Raw genomic sequence first — 8,354 nt, forward strand, 5'->3', positions numbered from 1 at the left:
CTCTCTCTCTCTCTCTCTGTGTATGTGTGTGTGTGTGTGTGTGTGTGTGTGTTTGAGACCTTCGGTGTCTCTTTAGAAAGAGAAAGGTCCTTCATCACCAACAGCAGATTTATCCTCTGAGTTTGCAGATTTTCCAGGATACTTGATGGTGAACTCTTTCATGGATAATGACAGTTTTGCTTTGGCAAATTGCCGCATTGACTGCACAGGTGCCTTACTACCCAGACACAAGAGTCTATATATTTACATTAAAGTGGTTATGTCATCCTTGTTTCATGTGTGTCTCTGTTAAACTAGAAGCATCTGACAGCAGGAATATGTCATCATCACTGAAACTTGAGGGGTAACATGGATACCGACCATGCTTTGTCACCTTTCATGTCAGGTAATACATGTAGATGTCCAGAGGATGCCCTGAACCTAGGATGGTGGAATAATCAATAAGAATCCCGACCCAGGTACAATGCATGACTATGCATCAGTGTCTGTCTGAGAGAGTGCACATGTGTGCATTTATGAAAGGGAAGGAATGGTGCATCCAAAATCAAACTACCCCTAATCCATCTCATTTAAACCTGGGCCAAGAGTTGAAGGAACCGTATGCTTCTCACAACTGATTTTAATTCCAATGTCATTAGCTAATGGAAAGGATCCCGTTCCATTACTTTACTTATGAAGAATGTTTTTCCCAAGAGAAGATCAGAATGAAAATATGATGGTTGCAATTGAACCTTGGCATACGATGACCGGTTTTATTGATGATGCAAAAAGCAGTTTCAATGATCATGTGTCACATTCCTGGCCCATTGTCACTTTGAAAAGCGAAACCATACGGCCACAAGATCAGCCAGGAAAGACTGATTAAAATTAGGAATGTGTGGAAATAACAGCTAATGGTAATGGTAGCACATTTAAAAAGCATTTTCCAACTACACACAGAAAAGATGTTCAGTATCTCTGTAACATTGCACTACAAACTGAAAGCAAACTCTCCAAAGTTCTTATGTGCCAGAAAACTCATGTGTGATCAACAAGCAGATACCTATTCCAACTTTCAGTAAGTACCAGGAAACGTTATTAATGAAAAAAAAGTCAGTCTCCCGAGTCCTGATGTTACCTTTCGTAGTTCATCCATCGCCGAGGACAGGTTAAACTAACTAAATTGTAAGTGTAATTATGACCGCCGCGCAGCGAAGAGGCGCTCATATGGGTTTAGTCAGATTTTTTTTCTTCTTTTTTCTTTTTTTTCTTTTTCGCATGGCCAATTTTCCGTCAAGGATTCCCGTGACACTGAAAGACTGGGGTACACGAAACTTGGTGGGCATTTAGCCCACATGGATTGCATGGAACCATCGTTTTTCCAGCCCCACCCCCGCTGGACTGGACCCCCCGAATGGAGGGTAGGGCAGACACAGTTTTCTGTGAATATCTCGAGAACCTAGGTTTAGGAGGACCACCTTTTTTTGTATGTTGATCTTAAGGGGCCATATCAACCCATTCCATAACCACTCATTTCATGTATAGCGCCACCTAGTTAAAATTTTGAATCGCCTTTGATTAGTCATAGTCATGTCAAACGAACACCACTAACCACTCGGTGAGTTGCACAGTTTTGAAAACGAACGTTAAGGGTTGTTTTAGGACATGTTTGAGCATGCCTGTAGGCAGCCACTCTGACTAGTCAAAGGCGATTCAAAACGAGTCAGAAAAGGCAAGACAGGACCAATCGTCAAAATGTCGGTGTCCACCACTCTAGTTCATCCAAAACAAACCAGAAAAGGGACTTAAGGCTACAGTGCTGACCTGGATCACTATGCTTATCTGAAAATAAAACACCTTACCAAAGCTACAGAGGGTTCATGGTGTACTAAGGTTTTAGCTGTCTAATTCCAGACTACTAGTAAAATCAGTGGTCCATCACAATACAATACAATACAATGGTCAGTTCTTCTGGTAACAGGCCACTTCCAACTGATTAGCCCCTACGGCATTGAAAGCTAATCCTAGCCGTTCCTTGTGGCACACCGTAACCTGGAGAATGTCTAAAGAACGCAAGAAAGCTATGCAGGTCAGAGGTTAACAATTTATTTGTCAGGTATAAGTTACTCATCCAATACATTTAAGAAAGTACATCTAAATGAATGATATGAAAGTTACGAAAACAGGTTAAAGGAACGTTTAGGAAACCATACGAAACAATCAGAGAATGAACATACCAGCTCAGAGTATGGTGGCTACACACCAAAGTGACAATGTATACATTTGATTACATTTCCTGTTCCTAGTTAACTGTTCTTGTGGACATGTGACAAGCATGTGACAGTAGGCCCACAAAAGGCCCACACTTAGTAGTAGCTGATCAAAGTCCACATATGATTGAAAGGATTATCATCAGTCTGGGAATTAGGATCCTTACAATATCTAACATGGCGTCCACGAACCACGTGACCATACCTGTCAACACTCCCGTTTTTCCCGGGTTTCTCCCGTATTTCAAGGTCATCTCCCAGCACCCTCCCGTTTTGTTATTTCTCCCGGAAAACTCCCGTAATTTGCATGGCCATAAAACTTCATTTTAAAATCATTGATCCATTCAGGATGCCAGATTGTGTATGAAATACACCCTACACATACACGATCACTTCGTTTCAACTTCAACCGTTTTGTCATAGGCTAAAGCCTGGCAACCCAAAACCCAAATGTCAAACTCCAGACAGGAAGCATGACTGCTTTATTTCACCACAGTGACGCAAGAGCACCAGGAAAAGAGGTAACATGATTTGGAACAGAAGAATTAGGAACAGGTTGGATGGTGGGATTAGATGAAATGTGAAATACTTTTGTTGTCCATCATTCATTCATCTTCCTCATCATCTTCTTCTTCATTGTCCTCATCTTCTTACTTAATTAATCATCTTCTTACTTCATTAATGTTATCATTTATCTTGCTCTTGACCATCTTCATCTTCCGAAAGACAAAGAACCCATTTCAGACAGCCGCTGCTATGACATTACCAGCCCAGAAGACCTCGACCCAGGTCGGTTCTGAGGTCCACCTGTAATGCTGCTGACTTCCCCTTCACACCTTTACATTACACATTACATTACATTACATTTAGCAGACACTTTTTGACCAAAGTGACTTACATATGTCAACTTACATTGTCCCCGGAGCAACTTGGGGTTAAGTGCCTTGCTCAAGGGCACAACAATGGAAGGTGGGAATTGAACCAGCCTGACACACCTGACTGCTGACTGATTTTTGCCCAGGCTGTATATGACAGCAAAAGGTGGGTGTTAGAGATCCTTGACATGAAAGAACAAGATGAATGTTCTGGTGTTCTTTATCAGTAATGGTGTGGCTGGCCTCTGCGTCCAGTGCAGCCTCTGTAGTGGCCCATATGTTGGCTATAGGAATATCATGGGGTTGGTCATTTAAATCGCTCACACCAATTGGGTGGGCTATTATATCCCTGCAACCCTCTTCCCTTCAGACACTCTCTCACCTAAACGTGCACACAGAGACACCCATCGTTAGTTGATATCCACGCTCACTCCTTCACATGCATGCTGTGTTTACATCACACCCCATTTTTCTACTTCGCTCCATTATTCACAATATTTATCCACCCATGCATCCATAACTAGTTGCATCATGTCCCCTACACACTCTTTTTCTGTTAATTAACACATTTATTTGCTGAAGCTTCATTTAGTCACATCTCTTTTTCATGTGTTCAGCCTTTGTGAGCCTGGCTTTAAAAGCAGGTGGTTTGAGTCATTGTTTCAATACAGATAAGTACACTCTTGTGTTTATTATATGAAGTCAGTTGATATAAAAGTAGTGTAAATGTCCCATTATGGGCCTTTGTAGACATGAGATAATGCATTAGTGACCATCTACTAGAACTCTGTCGGTGTTGTTCTGTGTCCTCTTGTCTTCCTCTGCTGCGCTTACTCACATCCACCACTTGGTGTCCCTCTTGCCCCAGCGTGGAGCTGGATGGGGGCCTCGGAGCTCCCTCCCACCTCCTGTCCTGCCACGATCATGTCTCTCTGGGCTCCTTGGCTCATCCATCACATCTGATGGTGCTCTCTCTCTCTCTCTCTCTCTCTCTCTCTCTCTCTCTCTCTCTCTCTCTCTCTTTCTCTCTTCCCTTCTATCCCTCTCTCTCGTACACACACACACACACACACACACACACACACACACACGCACACGCACACTCATATATTTACTATGTCTCTCACTCGGACCCCCCCAACCACACACACACACACACACACACACACACACACACACACACAGAGGAATAAAACCTGCACCTCCTCGCTCTCACTCTCTCCCGTCTCACCCTACAGTCACAGAGGTAGGACCACTTTATTGTTTACTCAAAGAGGAGAGCGGGCTGTTACCACATGTAATGAGATTCCCTCACACCCCGGGCATAAAGAAGGTCTTATCCCACACACACCTGCACACACACACACACACACACACACACACACACACATTTGTGCACGCACTGTATCACTCTGACATGCCCCCCCCCACCACCACCTCTCTGGATCCCTCTCCCGCTCCTCTTTCTATGCTGACAGATTAGTTTGACTATTCATCTAAATTATGTCACCGGGAATGAGCAATCATCTTAATTTGCCCTAAACGAGGCTGGGAGTTTGGCGCTCCAGGTTTATATCTCTTAGCTCCTGTCCCCACCTCTCACCACCGTGTCCTCCACCACCTCCTCCTGGAGTCAGCTGTCAGGACCCCCTGCTGGAAGATGAGAAAAGACCCCTACCGAAACACACACACACACACACACACACACACACACACACAATCATGCATACTTCAGTCCCAGACGCCACTTCATGTATCGCGGGAGGAGATGCCACAGCTATGTGCGGAAATGGCCAGACCAGATGAGTTTACACTTGTCTAAGCAAGAGCCATCGGAGACGTGACGACCACTTCCTCTCTGCCCAGTGAGAGAGAGAGGGAGAGAGAGAGAGAAATGAGAGAATAGTGGGGAAGGACATGGGGGGTAGTGGTGGTAATGGAATGTGTAGTGGGTGCATTTCAACTGAGTGCTGGGTAATAGAGGGACCATCTCTTTGTTTTCAAGCCTTTGTCATTTCATTCCCCACTCTCTTTTCATGTCATCTTTTGAGTGTCGTTAAAATGTGGCACCTCTGCTTCCCTCGCCCAGGATTTCGCCATTCGCCTTCATTCTCTCTCTCTCTCTCGCTCTCTCGCTCTCTCTCTCCTCCTTGTCTCATTCTTTCTCTCCTCCGTTCGCTGCCCGGCACTCTTCTTCCAGCTGCAAGGCAGATGTGGAGACATTCTCCCTCCATCTTGTGCTTGTTGTTCTCTCCCCCTGTTCCAGCCCTTCCCTCCCTGCCAGTGGACTTAGGTGGAGCTGGGTACCTCACAGAAAGCGAATGGCCTTTTCATCTAACCCTGTCAGATTGCTCTCAGTCACTATGGAACTAATATGAAGTGAAACAGCATTACAATAACTCAAGCCTTCTTTATTGGGTTTTCCATCAAATCTAAAACCCTTTGCAGATTATCTTTTAAGAGCTTCTGAGAATTTTGGATCTACTTTTGGCCTCCCAGAAGGATCACTTTATACGCAACAATATATTTGTCCCCAAATATATTTGTTAATCCGTGTAGTAAAGAAGTATGCGACCGCAGATTGACGTGGATTAGGTGCCGTGGGGCTCGTTGACAGTCACAGACTTAAATAGTTTGCGTTGCTGTGTTTCAGCCCTCGCTGTGAGATCCTCCTTCCCACATCCAGAGCTCTTGGCAGGGCTGTCAGAGCAGGAGGGGACCCCTGTGACAGAGTGGGGGGGTGGGGGTTGAGGCGTCGGGGGCAAGCCGGTGTTTATCAGCATGTGGAGCAGATTAATCCTCGTTTATGGTGTTGTCTTCCCAGAATGTAAACGCTGAACAAGCCCTCCCTGGCCTGCCTGACTGGCGCGACGCCCTGACTCTCTCACCCTGTTCTTTCTCCCCCTCCCTCTCACTCTCTCCATCTTCACTTTTTAACATCTCTCTCTCCCTTTCTCGCTCTCTCTCTCTGTTTTACTTTCTTCCAATACCAATACATTCTTACATTTTATCATCTCACTAAACAACAGTACACTCACATGCCTCAATGCATAAAACAACACATTCTCATCCTATACGTTCTTACATTTTGCCATATCACTGAACAATGTAGCACACACACACACACACACACACACACGCCAAATAGATAACAGAATAGATAACATATATGTCACACTATACTATTTACTACAGTATTTACTGTAACTTAATAAATAGCCTCCAGTGGATACATTTATCACACATTAATGTGATTTAGCATTGATACAGTACTTTAGGGAATATACTCGCCCTTGTTGTGTATCTTCATGCATGCTACGTACTTGGCTGGTACATGCATTTTCAAGGGTTCACACTCCACACAGGCAGGCAGCTGCGTATTTTCTCTCTGCTGGTGCAAACGCTGGCCCAGATTCTTCACCTCATTTGAAGTTGCTGTTTCTCCAACTCTCTCTCTCATCTCTCTCTCTCTCTCTCTCTCTCTCTCTCTCTCTCTCTCTCTCTCGCATCCAGACCACCAGCGTATCGTGCCGCCCTGTTGCTTCCAATAAACAATGGCAGTAAATGTTAAACATCTTTTGTTATGGCGATATTAAATTTAAGCTCGCCGGGATGACCAAATCAATACTCCATAAAGACCTTAATCATGGGGGATCAGTGAGGGGCTAGTTGGGTGGGGGGTGGGTAGGGGGTAGTGGGGGTCAGTGCATCTCGAGGAGGAAACGTAGAGGAAACCTAAGTAAAAACCAGAGACGTTCAACCGGCAGGGAGAGCTGAATTGATAATGCATAAAGTTAATGGCCTATCTCTTTAACATTGCAACGAGAATCCCGGGAGAAATCATCTACCCGAGGAGTGCCTAAATATCACTCACAATGACAGATACATTATGACTATATGAATAAATAAGACTGATCGTTATTTGATACTGTTCAATTATTTCAGTTGGAGATTTGTTTACAGGGAATTGCAAATAAAAGGAGATTCATAAATAAGTATAGCAAATAAATAAGCAATTTGTATAAGTAAGTAAGTCATTACAATTTAAATAGCTTTCTTTTACCTATTTTTACACAGCGTTTAATGACATTATATGTAAAGTTTACCTTTAAAAAAACGTGTTCCAAGATATATTGCCGTATTATTTTACATAAAGGCCTGACAGTTAGTGTGTGTTTTCCTTCAACATGCGACGCGAGGCCTTTCACAACGTTTGCGTCATCCCTTTGATGTGAAAGACTTTTTGAAAGCTTTATTTGAAAATGAGCCCCAGCTGAAAAAAAGACCCCAACATCTGACTTTCTTGTATACTGCCATCTCTTTAAGCGAGTGGCATTTGACTGAAGTCGTGATGTAGACAGTACAAAGCAGCCTTGCGGGTCTGCGTCCCTGAAGGTGTAGCAGTTACTGACACTTTTTCTTATAGGAACAAATCACCTGCTGGGAATTGAGGAGTCTTTGTCCTTCTGGTGCACCTGAGAAAAAATGATGCCGTGCAGATGCCGATTGGAGACGCAGATGTAATCCAACACCGAGATAAGTTTTTAGATAGCGTTTTACACCTGTTTTTCCACATTGTGATGCCTGCTTCCCATGTTTTAGCCACATTTTCCCATCCCATACTTTCCCTCAGTTGTTCATCCACCTACAAAATCTTTTGTATAATGACATGAAACTGAACCGCTGAACCTCAAGCATAAGAGAGAGAGAGAGAGAGAGAGAGAGAGAGAGAGAGAGATTGAGAGTTCGTCTGTGTGCAAGAGTGAGATATTGAGAGCGTAAATAAGAGAGAAAAACATGCATCCATCTGTGTTTTTTGTGCTTGTGTTGGGCATGCTGCTGCATTGCTGCTTTATCACTCATTCACACAGATGGATGGTGTAATATCACGACTGGATTGGGTGTTCCTCCAGCACTTTAATTCATCTTTTTTACGGTATTGTCCACTCTGTTTCGGCTCCTTACAAACTCTCAAAGAGAACACACACTCACACCCATACAAACACACAGTACAACCACATACTGTACATACATACACAGACACACACACACACACACACAATTACCAATAGATAATTTGCCTTGAATTTATGAGTTTAGCTCGCCAGTGAATGTCACCATGGCTTTTTGTCTCTATTCCTGCTGCTTAAAGTGGAACAATAGGGGGTCCAGCCATCTCAACGAAAGCCACTCAGTTACGCAAAACCAGTGGGTGGTTATATCCTATATA

The sequence above is a fragment of the Alosa sapidissima genome, chromosome 18 (genome assembly GCF_018492685.1).
Source record: "Alosa sapidissima isolate fAloSap1 chromosome 18, fAloSap1.pri, whole genome shotgun sequence".
NCBI lineage: Eukaryota > Metazoa > Chordata > Actinopteri > Clupeiformes > Clupeidae > Alosa > Alosa sapidissima.